The sequence below is a fragment of the Lygodium microphyllum genome, chromosome 30, assembly GCF_053477565.2.
Source record: "Lygodium microphyllum isolate KBCC chromosome 30, Lygodium_microphyllum_v1.1.10, whole genome shotgun sequence".
Lineage (NCBI taxonomy): Eukaryota > Viridiplantae > Streptophyta > Polypodiopsida > Schizaeales > Lygodiaceae > Lygodium > Lygodium microphyllum.
The window spans coordinates 3,397,827-3,412,085 of record NC_141164.1 but is presented as its reverse complement, the minus strand read 5'-3'; positions in this window follow the sequence as shown (position 1 = coordinate 3,412,085).

The window sequence follows — 14,259 nt, the reverse complement described above, 5'->3', positions numbered from 1 at the left end:
GTGTGATATGTGATTGACGCATCCGCATACATTAACATAATTCAAAATGTAGCACTGCACTTGCGATTGTGCATAAGCAATAACATAACTTGTATCCATACGTATTACTACTTTCGATGCGTTCATACGTTAAACAAAAATTAAGAGTCATACGTTTCAAGAAACAAAACAAAACAACTTTACTCAATTATTTGAATTCAGTACACATCGCATGAGATATTATGTATATATAAATAAATATTCCAATGTGATAGAGTATACAAAATTTTTTGGCCTTCCAAGATGCTATGGTGCTATAATACTCATTACAAACCTTGCATCATTAATCTAGTAAACTATGGTGGAGTCCCCTTACCGTGTCGAAGCTGAATGATAAAGTTCATGTCTTTATCTGTGATTGTGACAAGCTTTGCATGGATGGCCACAAGTTGTGTATCATCGAACAAGTCGATGAGAAACCCCTCTATGGCTGTTTGTAGGGCCTCCATAGCTGCAGCAATTCACCTTCCTGCTGGTGGGCCATCCCGCACTCGCACCCAAATCTTCCCATCCCTTTCAGCTCCAAGTCTTGCATGACTTCCCGAACAACCTTGTGAAAAGAACTTTTCAGGATGAGAAGGTTATTTACACATTAGATTCTCCTTATCTCTCGAAGGGCAACACTGCCCGATTTTCATCTCCTCTTCTTTTGTGGTGGTCCTTGTGTTATACGAGGAGCACCTGTTGCTGCACTAGAGGAGGCTCCACCTTGTGGTCCAAGTGGCAAGCCTTGGCGTGAGTTCTTTCCGGGGCCAAAATGGCGACATGCTTGCTTGGTGCGTACCATGCAAGCTCAAGGAGGGGAAGACAAAGAAAAGATAGAGGTTGGGGATGTGAAAATGGAGGAAGCAAAGAAAGCAAGATGTGAAAATGAGAAGAACAATGAACTTTTAACCCATTTAAATCCCAAAACTGGGTTAATGCAGCTTCATATGCACTGTCCATCGTGTAATCGTAAATCCATAATCTTTTATCGGAATGCAATGAAACTTCGCATGCGCACTCATTAGGTGGCCAAGAGCCCTTTTTTTATTTTAAAAAAAAGGTTGCAAACCCCTGGTCCGAAGTCTAGCATCTAGAGCCACTTTTCTACCATCGGAATACGACAAAACTTCACATATGCACTCATTAGGTGGCCAAGAGTTCTTTTTTTTTTTTGAAAAAAAATGCATGCAGACCCCTAGTCCAAAGTCTTACATCTAGAGCCACTTTCCAAAAAATGCCTGCAGACGCCTAGTCTGAAGTCTAGCGTCTGGAGCCACTTTCAAGACCAGGGGTCTGCATGCATTATTTTTTCAAAAAAAAAATTTGGGCTCTTGGCCATCTAACGAGTACACATGTGAAGTTTCGTCACATTTCGATACAATTTAGTATTTTAAAAATTATCCCACACCAAAATTATGGCTGGATTGATAATTGAGAAATCAACATCCCCGCGACTACTAGTCCTTAGAAACTTTGCACCACATAGACTATACAAAGGCATCAGGAGTAAAGTCTGCAAAAGAAATGGTAAATTTTTGCATGTTTTTCCTATTGAAATTGACCATGCTAACAAAAATTATAAGTAAGATTTGAAAATACAGTGAAGATGCACAGTCAAAGCTGAGAGCGAAGGACAAGTGTAAAATTTTAATCATATTTTAAGGGCGCATACAATAGTTTTGCAATAGGACGTAGTCATATGTCCAATGCACGAGGATAACACTATGTCAAAAAAGATAACATTACAAACTGTGTTCATTCCATTGGAACGAATGTATCCTTCACTACTTGAAGATTTCTTACAAGTTGAAAATCCTTGGGAGTTACACTAGTGACGCGCTTTGCATGCATTGCACAACGTTGAGCATGAGTCATCAAGTCAACTAAAAAGGCCTCTGCAGTACACTGTAGACCATGAAGACATTCTTTTGTGAAGCGATCAAGTCTATCCTAACCTTGTGCCAAAAACCGCCTCCTACTTTTTGTGTGGTAGAGGTCTTGCACAATCTCATTAACAAGTCTCGAGAAGCTCCCCTTCAGAATGATGAGATCAAACAAGCATTGATACCTCTTAATTTCTCTCAAGGCCATTGTACCTGGCTTCCACTTGCATTTCTTATGGGGATGCTGAGGAGGACCCTTGTGAGGGCAACTTGAGGAAGGTGGGTTAGGTTGAGAAGGGGGTGCATCTGAGCTAGTAGATGCTCTAAGGGGCTGAACACGATATGGGGCTCTGAGCGGAAGCTTATTTGCAACTACCTTAGACCTAGCCATCTTTCGTGCACAAGAGATGTGAGAACTCAATGAATAAGATAGAAAGCGAAACCCTCTTTTATATAACCCTAAACTGTAAGACTCATTCATATAGATGCACACTCTCTCTTTCTCTCTTAAACTATGAAATGCATTCACACTGAACACATTGTTCATCTTACTATCTTAGCTCTCTTCGAACCCATTTGCTGCCTTGTCGAAGCCTTTTTTTTAACCACTTGGCATGGTTTTCTTTGGCACTTGAGGCTTCATAACACACTCTTTTAGTGACACGACGTGATTCCATCATGTCTGCAGCCGATTCATCAGCACTTTCATTTGCTCTCTTTTGTGAGAGTTTAGCTTCATCCGCTACTATAATCCTATACCACCAAGATAGCAATTGGATCATTGGATTGCTACCATTCACCCCTCCATCGTGATCAGTTTTTCTTTGGTATGCACCACGCGCTAGCCAATGTGAATTTTCGATCCCTTGTGTGGATCAAACTCTGATGCTTCCCTTTTCTGCAAAGCATGGCCCATGTGCCTTAAGGATGTGCTACAAAGACACATATCACACATGAGTAAAACTATGCTCAATAGTTTATATAATTCATACAATTTTAAAATATTAACTTAGTATGCATCATGTAATGTGTGATAGAGCTTTTGCCCCATGCTTCCACCATATTTTCGTAGAAGCTATGCATAGCATTGATAAATTCTTTCTTATCTTCATTGTTAAACACCATCTTGTGCAGTAAGGGAGCCAATTTATTAAGACTTTTCCAAACCTTAGCTTTGGCCAATCTTGTTTTTCCTCCATTACTTCAATCAGGAACTGCAAAATGTAACTTTTTGCACCCATCGTAGTCCTACGGCCTACGAACCATGACATTCCCTTCCTCATTGATGGATGCTAAGAGAAACTTCCTAGCCTTTGCTCCTCCAAAGCAAGGCTCTTTTGGAAAGTTACCAGATTTTCTTGATCTCTTCTCATCTTTTTCAATCGTCACTTGATGCTTGTGTAGCCCAATTTCTAATAGCACTCGCTCCACATTCCTACACGTTGCAATGGCTTCTTTTTCTGGTTGCATCCTATAAGCAAAGCAAATTTATTCATATACAAGTTTCTCCACGATTCTGACAAAAGCATGCAATGAAAAAATGTGAATTCGATCCAATGGAATGTTGAAGATGGGCTTCCAAGTGGGATCTTCTCTATTGTACGTCGGTGCAGCACTTGTCACCCTTTGCCAGCTCGTCTTTCCGTCCTTTCCTTCCACCCTCTCTGTAAAGAAATATAGGCATGTATTCTTTGTATTTACACCATTGGAGATTTCACACATGCATTTTAAAGTTTTCAAGTCTCTTGCAAGATGCCATTCAACCAAGTATTGACCATACCCTTCAACCGAGAGCATCCCACCATGTTCCCGACGATCAATGATGCTTGGAATGCTTATGTGCATAAAGAATAGCTGCAACACCTCAAATGTTTCCTTAGGAACTTCAAATGCAGCAAGCCACCATACATGGCGCTCAGATTGAACACTAAAGTTCCCTAGGTTGTTCTTGTCGAATTGTAAAGCTCTATTCATCAGAGTTACACTAACTCTTTCAAGCTTTAATCCTTTGACGACCTCACTTTCATCTAATTTTATAACAAACTGCAATTTACAATTACATTCCTCAACAGACATATTGTAGTACATTACCATTGCCAACTGCACCTTGTACAAATCTAAATAGTAATTATTGAGTTCGGTGAACTTCACCTCATATGCATTTTTGGTCCCAACCTTTAGTGTTTCTACGGATTGAACATGCATGGGATCTCCTATCAACTCCAAAACCTTTGTATTAAGTTGTCGTTGGGTCTCTATTAACTTTGAAGGTTGAGGAAGAGGCACGATTCTATTTCTCTTCAGCACACGACCAAACCTAGTCTTCACACCTTTGAATATCTTTGAGTAAGTCATTGTGCTAATACCGGCCCTGTCACAAATAGATTGTGCATCCATAGTTGAGAACTCATTTGACACATATTTTAATGTGCACTCAATCACCTTTTCCTTCACAGCCTTAAACTTAGGATTGCTCAAAGCATTTTCCAATGTACTTACCTTCAGCAATCTACTAATACATGATCCAACCTCACCCTCACCTAGGTTCTCTTTCTGAGATACCTTACATGCTTTGATACGTTGCCTCCACTGGCCGGTATTCATAATTAACTCATTGATTGGCTTCTTCTTTCGTTTATGCTCCTGTGTTAGCTTGTTGTTGATCTTTCTCAAGTCGTCCAATTGTGCCTTTTCCTCCTCATATGAGATACCAATGTCATGGATAGTGTCCTGCAATGAAATAATTTGATTGTTTTGTTGAATTATAGTGTCATTCGGCTGTACCACTTGTCCTATGAGCTATTGTATATGAAGTTGATGTGCATCGATCACATCATGGAAATTTTTTATGGTTGCTTGGCAAGTTGTAAATAATTTAAACACCTAATCATTGAGCTGTCTAGTATAACCAAGTAACCCATTTTCACCCTCACACACATTCTTCAGCATATTTTTGATTCTTGAGAAAGTTGGAGGTCCATTATTTAAGGGGTCAATTGGGTAGATTCCCCCATCAACCCACAAATCCACATGTTTCAATCCCATTTGCCTGTAACTCTGCAAAACCTGAGGGTTGACACTGGTACGCTGGGTTCTTTTGAATAATGGGACATATTCAATCTCTACCTCAATATGCAGCTCCTTCTTTCCTATATTCATTTTACTATTAATAGAAATGGGGAGCCTACTTGGTTGTCACAGGAGGTAGAGTGGAGATGCACAGAGAGGCACACAAAGGTGCCGAGGAAAAGGATGGTGTAAGTAATTCACTCTGTTAATGAAGGTTGTATAAACGCAGAGAAGAGGTCACAATAGAGTCATGAGAGAGTATAGATATGGGGGAAAATATCTCAAAGGGTAGGGATGTCCAAGACTTTTCATATTTTAGATATTTCTGTTTTACCTCCAAAAATATCTCCAAAAAACACAAAATTTGACCAATTGGTTTGTTTTTTGACCAAAAGCTAGAATATAAAAAATCCCCAAAATATCTTAAAAGGAACTTTCGAAATTTATTTTCCTTGTTCTCGATTAAAAAATCAATTACCTCATATCCACTAATCATTTTGCATTGAAAACGAAGCACCACACTTCCATAACTAACTCCTTTTTTAATATAAAATTTGGTTGAAAAAGATTTCTTGAATGAGGAGAGAGAAGGAATCTGAGTATATCTTTATAGATAATATAAAAAAGGCAAAAAAAGATTGCAAAAGTGGAGAGAGAGGAGGATTATTTTGCTATTCTTCTCTCCTCTTTTCCTTGTTTTAAGGAGGAGAGAGGGGGGCTAAAAGGCCCATTTATGAGTTTATTTTTTTCCTAATGTGCAGTGATACATAGGTTATCAATAATTAAAAAAGAAAAATTTCCATGACACTCCAAGAACTCTCTGAACTCCAATGACTCGTTGAATCTAAGTCCAATTTCATGTGTAAGTGGTTTAGTTTGCGCCTTTCATGGGCCCAAGAGAGGGACATCAAATCATGACCAATGTGTGAAGCAAAGACACACCATCAAGACCTTAGAGTACAACCCAACCTATATGGCCCCCACCTCCTTTAGGGTATTGGCTCTAACTAGGAATCAGCCATTATTAGAAGACAATGTCATGCTTCACCCATGCTTGGATAAGATTATAATAGAGGAGGAACTCCATCTTGTAAGTCGGCTCAACTCAGGTGACCTCTTGACTGATGTATTGACGTACATCACACAAGTAGGGATTCATCCACAGGATTTGGACTGTTATGCAACCCTTGAATATAATCCCAAGTTTTACAACTAGCTCTTGAGATAGTAAGGCACACCATGCACACTCTCAATGCCCATACACTTTGGTTCCCACAATCCTAGAAAGGATTTCCATCCTTCTAAAGGGGAGGAGGGTAATGGATAAAAACTCAAAATGAGAATCCAATTTTAAAATAAAAGAATTAAGACATGGATTGATTGGTATGTGAATTCTTAACTTTTGGGTGTTTGTGGGTTATATTTCTCATTGTATGAGAGTTTTTACTTTCAAACACTTATCTTTTCAGTCAGCTTACTTTTCATGCAAGATATGCCCTTTAAAGAGAACTAATTGTGGATGTTGTGTGTAGCGACAGGAACCTAAATGGTAGGATAGCAAAATCAAGCCAACAAGCTTCCCTTTTCGAAGGAGGAGCATAGAAGATATGGACTAGCCATGGAAATCAGGGCATTCAACTAGTTGAAGTATCGCAGCATCCATAATCTCGAGGGAGTGGTGGCAGTAGACAACTGAAGCGGTGGCCCAAATGGTGGAACGATGCAACCTTACCAAGTACCTAGAGAAGGTGGGATAAGACATAGACCATAGTAAGTGCATTGAATTTCTGAGGACCTTCGACATCCAAAATGAACATTGTCACAGTGACCGTCAGGCAAGGTGAGACTTCTAGAAGTGTGGTAGCTCCCTTGGGCCCAGAAATTGTAGAAAAGGCACTGGGGCTAGCAGATAAGCGAGAAAGAAGACCCAAGAGGGATGTGTATGGAATGCTAGGGATGGAAAAAATAAGGGTCTACACTAATGGCAGCATTAACCTAGTAGATATTCCGGATCCCACCATTTAGTTGCAGAGGCTACAATGATCCATACACTCTTTTCAAGCCAAATATACAATGCTCTTATAAGTAGAATCAAGGTACCCTTGTTGGAAATCCTTGTAGCTAATGCCCTGGACAATGTGAACTTGATTGCCTACGTCTAGAAAACAATATAGACCTTGGCAAGGGTACTAGCCTAGAGCACCAATGGTGGCAAGAGGAGAGTCCTCAGCTTCCACTACAGAATCTGAAAGGCAAAAATGTGCCTCCAAGGCCTCAACCATAGGTTTTGGAGGAGTATTAACAAGCATCATCTAGGAAGCACTAGAGGAGGTAGAGAGAGAGGTGGTAGAGGAAACCCTGGAGCCATCACCAGCTCACCAAGAATCATTGCCAATTCGTGAGGAGCATTGCTCCCCCATCCTAGTGAGCCCAACACTACAACAAGCAGCAGTTATAGACGCGCTTGGTACATGCGCATAGTCGGGTGCATTTAACTATACGTATATAAGCGCATCTATAAGCACGTGTATATAGACGCAATTCGTGCTCTATATACACGTGCTTATAGACGCACACTAAAATTTTAAAAAATTTTGAAAAATATTGATGGTGTGTCATTCTTTTCAAAGTAGTCCCGTCTTGCGTTTCTTTTGGGTTTTTTTAAACAGGCGCACGACATAAAGAGAGGAGAAAGGAAGAGGCAAAGAAGAAAGGGTAAAGAGAGGAGGAAGCAAGAGGCAAAGAGAAAGGAGAGGGAGGAGAAGGAGTTTGTAGCCCTGTCGCCGCCCATCACAACACCGATTCAAGGTGAGTCCTTCTTCTTGTCTCTCTCACTCACTCTCTCTCTCTCTCTCTCTCTCTCCCTCTCCCTCCCTCCCTCTCTTTCTCTCTCTATCTTTGCTTTGAGTTGTATTTTTCTACCTTCTTAGCTGTTGGTATGTTTGTTGCGACGAGGAAAACAGCCAAAGAGCAAGGAGATGGAGGAGAAGAAGGAGTTTGTAGTTGTGCCGCTGCCCATCACAACAAATATTCAAGGTGAGTCCTTCTTCTCTTCTCTCTTCTCTCTCTCTGTTTACTCTGAGTTGTATTTTGGTTCCTTCTTAGCTTTGGGTATGTTAGTTGTTGCTTTATTTTCCTAGTTTTATGTTGTGCTTCACTGCTAATTCGTGTCTACAAGCGCATCTGATATACAGAGTAGACGCACTCGTAGATGCGCAAGTGTTGAAGATCCATAAAACCTCCTAGGTTTTTTTGAGTTTTGTGGAGCTGGCGCATGTAAGAGCGCGTCTGATCCACAAAGTAGACGTGCCTGTAGACGCGCTCACGTTAAACAACCACACCTCCTTTGAGGTTTTTTTGAGTTTTGTGGACATGGTGCGTGTAGGAGCGTGTCTAGCGTGCAGTCTACATGCGCTGATAGACACACAACTTTGTTGTGAAAAATATGCAAAGAGAGAGAGAGAGAGAGAGACAGACAGACAGACAGACATACAAACATATAGAGAGACAAACAGATAGACATGTAGATAGAAATACTCACTACAATGCAATGGCATCTTAAGTGTAACGGATCCTTGCAACGGATCCTAGCTTATAAAATCACTTTTTTTTTGTTGTATTAGCTACTTTGTAAAATTACTTATCTCTCACACTAGTACTACACGATCTTTGCAATGGACTTTTACGAGAAGGGGCTCATCATAGATAAGGTATGTTTTGTTATTGCATGAGAAGTATGGCTAATATTCTTGAGTAATGTTCTTGTGTTTTCCCCAAACACACAAAATTTGATGGGGGGAAAAAAGCCAGAGAGCATGTGGTTGCATGGCAACCACATGCTCTTTGGTTTTTTTTTCATACACTGTTTTGTGCGTCTATATTTGTGTCTAATTTGCAAGTGAAATCGCATCTATGTGCGCATGTATATGCGCATCTATATGCGCGTGTATATGCGCATCTATATGCGCGTGTATATGCGCATCTATAAGTGTGTCTATATGAGCATCTATATTCGGGTGTATATGCGTATCTATATGCACGTGTAGTTTTCACTATAAGCGCGCTTGTAGACGCGAAATTTTAGACGCGCTAGTAGACGCGGTAATAAACGCGCCCAACATTTTTAAACACAATTCAAATATTGTGTCTACAAGCGCGTCTATGGAGCCTTTTTGTTGTAATGCAACCATCTCGATACTAGACACAGAGAAGAAACCCTTAAAGAGCAATAGGACAATACGGAAAAAGTCATTAATGAAAAGGAGCATGACCAACCATCTCAACCCCAAGAAGCCTCGAGCGAAAGGACAATTAGTGAGCACAGTAAGGCTCATAACTCTCAAGCCAAGGGGGAAGAAGAAAGATTACCCTCAAAATCTCCATACATAAGCACTACCGAGGGGGTGTTAATGACATTCACGAGTGTCACATATTGTTATAAATTCCGAGATACACGCTCGACTTTCTTGTATACTTAAAATATATATGGTGAATACTATGTTGGCACAGAGGGAGAATAGATGATAGAAAAGAAAGATGTAGAGAGAGAGGTAGAGAAATTGGCAACACACTAGGGATTGGAAGATGGGCCAGTCCCCCCCTTGTGGAGTTATATTATTGACAAGGAGCAAGCTCCTCCGTTACACATAAGTCATTTCTTACTTGTAGATCTTAGAAACAAGATCACGATTCCTTGCACGGTATACAACCAAGCACAACTTGGAAGTTGGCACCTTTTGATCCTTCTTGAGTCTCCTTCTCTCCTACACAATATGTGTAGGGCTCTCCTCTTGGCTCTTGATTTCAACAAAGCTTATGCAACACTTGCACCTTCTCTTCTTCTCTTGGAACTTGATTTCAACAGAGCTTCTGCAGCACTTTCACCTTCTCTTCTCCTCTTGGAACTTGATTTCAGCAAGGCTTCCGTAGGCGCACTTGATTTCAGTAGGGCTTTTGCAGTACTTACACCTTCTCTTCTCCTCTTGGATATATGCAAAGTAATGCTTCCTTCACCCCTCTCTCACACCCAAAGAGAGCCTCCTCTTTTATAGGCTTTCAAGAGCTTCTCTTCTTGGAGAGAGAGTTGAGTTGTTCTTCATGCAAGATGTGGTTACTCCACTCTGCAGCACTAATTTCAAGATATCTCTTTGTGCATTGTTTGGATGAAAAAAACGTCCAACACAAAAGTTGTAGATCTCGTTGTTTCTGATAACCCACGCGGCCCATTTTTAGAGATCGTTTTTCTATGGATTTTCCAAAAAAATAGCTTTTTAAATTTTACTCTTAACTTGTGGTCCATGCCACCACTTTGAGTCATACATAAGGAGATTTCATTAGATTGCCTTGGGCCTCAACCTTAAGATTGAATTCCACACAAAATCTTGTGTCATTTTAGACCTTAGAAAGAGAAAATCACTTCTCTCCTCACTTCTAGAGGATCACGTCTCTCGTCTTTCTTAGTGAGAGAATTCCCTCTCTCGTCTTTCTTAATGAAAGAAAATACCTTAAACCTTGACTTATAGGGGAGAGGATGACCCCAAATGAATGCAATGCTCATTACACACAAGTAAAACATTCCCAGGCGTCCCTGGATGCACATATAAATACATAACACAATGCTAATGCACTTCCTCTTCTTAGAACTCAATCCATCTTCATTTATGTGTAACTCCCTGGTTCTTGTGTACACTCTTACACTTGGCAGACACTTATTTCCCCCTTCATAGCTTGCACTGCCTATACCAGATATCCACGTCACAGTGCTTTGATCGCCCCATTAAGTGATACACTAGGAATACTGGTCTCTAAATGGTCTCATGGCCATGCTAGATCATCATCAACACTTAAAAAAAAGTGAGTCATTAATTTATTGACATGAATTTATTAAATAGAGAATGCGTAATAAGCAATCAATTTAGTGACATCCCTCTGGCTTCTAAATAGTTGACCTCAACTGTAGAGGAGATACATAGTCCTTAAGAAGATCTGGAAAGTCTTGTAGTTCTCTCCATAAACTGAGCGTCCAACGGGGGATAATTCTTAAACTTAACCAGATATTTCCGTAATACCTTACATGACCTTAGAGTATTGTTCTAATGGTGTAAAATTCTTTCAAGCACAAGAAACTCTTCTGTTTCTTCTATTTTAGGTAAATCTTCCTTGATTGGTTCCATTGGAGGTTCTCCAATATAGGGACGTAGGAAACTTATATGGAAAGCATTATGAATGTTCCAATGACTTGGTAGATCCAAACAAAAAGTCACATCATTTATCTTATATGTGATCTTGAAAGGGCCATAATAGCGATTAGAAAGCTTAACCACTTTACCCTTTTGACCTTTTTGATTCTTCAAGCGAACCTTCTCAAACTTAAGAAGAACATACTGTCCCAACTTGAGATCTAACTTACTTACTCGATGGTTTTCTGCTTTTTGTTTATGCTTCTCTTGTGTCCTTTGGATAGCAGCTTTTACTTGAGTGAAAGTTCTATCAATGTCTCTAACAAACTCATTTGCTGCAAAGATCTTATCCTTCGTAAGAAGAATGGATGGTAAATGAGGCTTACCATAGATGATCTCAAAGGGTGCCTTACCAGTACTAGAGTGCACCTTATTATTGTATGCAAACTCTACTAAAGGCAAATACTTTTTCCATTCTCTTTGATTATCAGAGACATAGGATTTCAAAAGGTCCAAAACAATAGAATTAGCGCTTTCACTCTGCCCAACCATTTGAGGATGATAAGAGGATGAAAACTTTAACTTTGTCGTGAGGTTCTCGAAGAGAGCTTGCCAAAAGAGGCTGGTCATGCGGGGATCTCGATCACTTATAATGGATTTATGCATGCCATGATGCTTGAAAATATGAGCAATGAATAGCTTAGCCATATGATCGGCTTTGATTGTCTTTTGCATAGGTATAATGTGAGCTTGCTTACTGAATTTATCAATGATAGTCCAGATTACATCATTGCCTGCTTGTGTGTGAGGAAGCTCCATGATAAAGTCCATGGCTATACTTTCCCCAGGCTCATTGGGAATAGGTAATGGCTTCAGTAGACCAGGTGGTTTATGCCTGTCATACTTTACTTTTTGGTATATCTTGCACTCGTGGATATATCTTTCAATGTCAGCTCTAAGAGTGGGCCAAAAGAAATATATTTCCAATGCTTGAGTAGTGGGTAGAATACCCCTATGTCCAGTATATGGAGATGCATGTGCTTCATCCATTACCTTGTGTCGCAATGGTAACGCTACACAAATTGCTTGATGATGGATCCCCAAGAGGAACACCAAGGAAAAGGGGATTCTATTGCAATAAAATCTATCTTGTAATATCAACAAGCTTTTATTTCATTCTTTTGATAACCAAAACAAGGAAAACAGCAAATCTTCATGTAGCATCATAGTAGATATCTCCCACGGATTTGATAGAATCAACCATAATCTTCAACATCTTCATAGAATCCATCAATATAACAATGAACACAAAAGAACACACCATTTTTGAATGGAAATCAATCACATAGTATTCATCTTCAATGTCTTCATAGTTCTCTCTCAATCTCTCATATACAGTTACACTGTTTTGATAGAATTGACTATCTCTGGCTCTCTCTCTCTCTCTCTCTCTCTCTCTCTCTCTCTCTCTCTCTCTCTCTCTCTCTCTCTCTCTCTCTCTCTCTCTCTCTATAGTACATCATATCCTCACTAGTACAATACTCTCATAATGACCCTTGATAATCCTTCTTAGGTCGTGGATACACCTCCCAAGAGGTATGTCTGGTGTGAAGAGGCACCAGAGCCACTATAGTGTCCCTTCATAGCTCACTACTGTCACTGTCACTTAGTCTTCTCTTCAATCTTCAGCAGCTGCTTCTTCCATTTTTTTTTAGCTCTTTTGAACTTAGATTCATCCCTTCCAAAAGTTAGAAAAATTTCCCAAAGTCACACATACTTTCTACAGAACAGTACAATACAGTACCAGAGCAGATACAGAGTAGTTACAAAGTAGAGACAAAGCAGAGACAGAGGCTCTACTGAAGGTTTACAGAGGGTTACAAAATGTCATCAGAACCTCATAACTCATACTAAAACCATTCCAAACTATCAAAAACTATTCAATAAGCTTCCAAAATATTTCAACCTTCATCAACCATCAATCCATGCTTCATACAGAAGAAAATCAGAACAAAACAGAAGCTATACAGAAGGTATATAGAACCAATCAAAACCTCAACAAAACCTATCAGAACATCACATAGCTTCATATCTCCACTAAGAATCATCATGATCTTCCAAAACATAATCAATATCATCCAAAACACTCTCAAACACCTCCTTTAACAACCATATATCACTCTAAATCCATAAAAAATCAATCATGCAGACCTCAAAAACAACAAAAATTAGTCAAAAATTCAGTGTTTTTCCACTCTCAACATATCCCCACACTTAGAAAGGAAGCGTCCTCGCGACCTAAGGAAAAGAAGAATATAAGTTCACTAAAGAACTCAATTTTATCTTCCATAGGATCTTCAATAATCTCGCCAAACCACGACCCCAACTTATCACCCGTATCTCTAGAAAAAACTACTAAAGGAAAACTTCGTTATTCATTAACACATCTGATAAACAATAGAAAGTCATAACAAATTTGTAAAGGATATAAAAGGTTCTTCTCCCACCATCAATAGTTTGAAAAGAGCTCTCAAACAAATTATTCTCAATCAGCACGAACTCATCACATACAATTATTACAAGACACACACAAACACTAACACAACCATCTGAATGACACCTCCAAAAAGAGATATATATATCATTAAGAATCATCCAAAATACATTGCAAAGGCATCAATGAAGGTGATCCCTTTTGAAGGCTTGGTGGTTTCGAAAACGATCCATGGAGAATGACTCATCCACAAATGTCTTGGGAGGATTTTGAAAGAACTGCATGCAGCACATCCTTTCTAGCAAAACAAGGTATCTCCTAGATAGACATAGGGCATGAAAATAGAGGACATCCAATTGTTGGGAATCAATGTTCAGATTGACATTCATACAAAGCTTTAAAATGGCCTTTTGATCGTTATGGGAACGCCTATGCATGTATGCTAGATACCAAGCAAAATGAGCTGTCAATCTCACTGAAGGATCTAGAGATTGTGAATATTGGTAAGCAAAATGGAGGTAATTTTGGTATGCTTGACTAGCAGTTGTCCAATCCCCTGGAATTATTGGCCAGTTTATCTGGGGTCCCGTGAGAGAATCAGTCAAGCTCC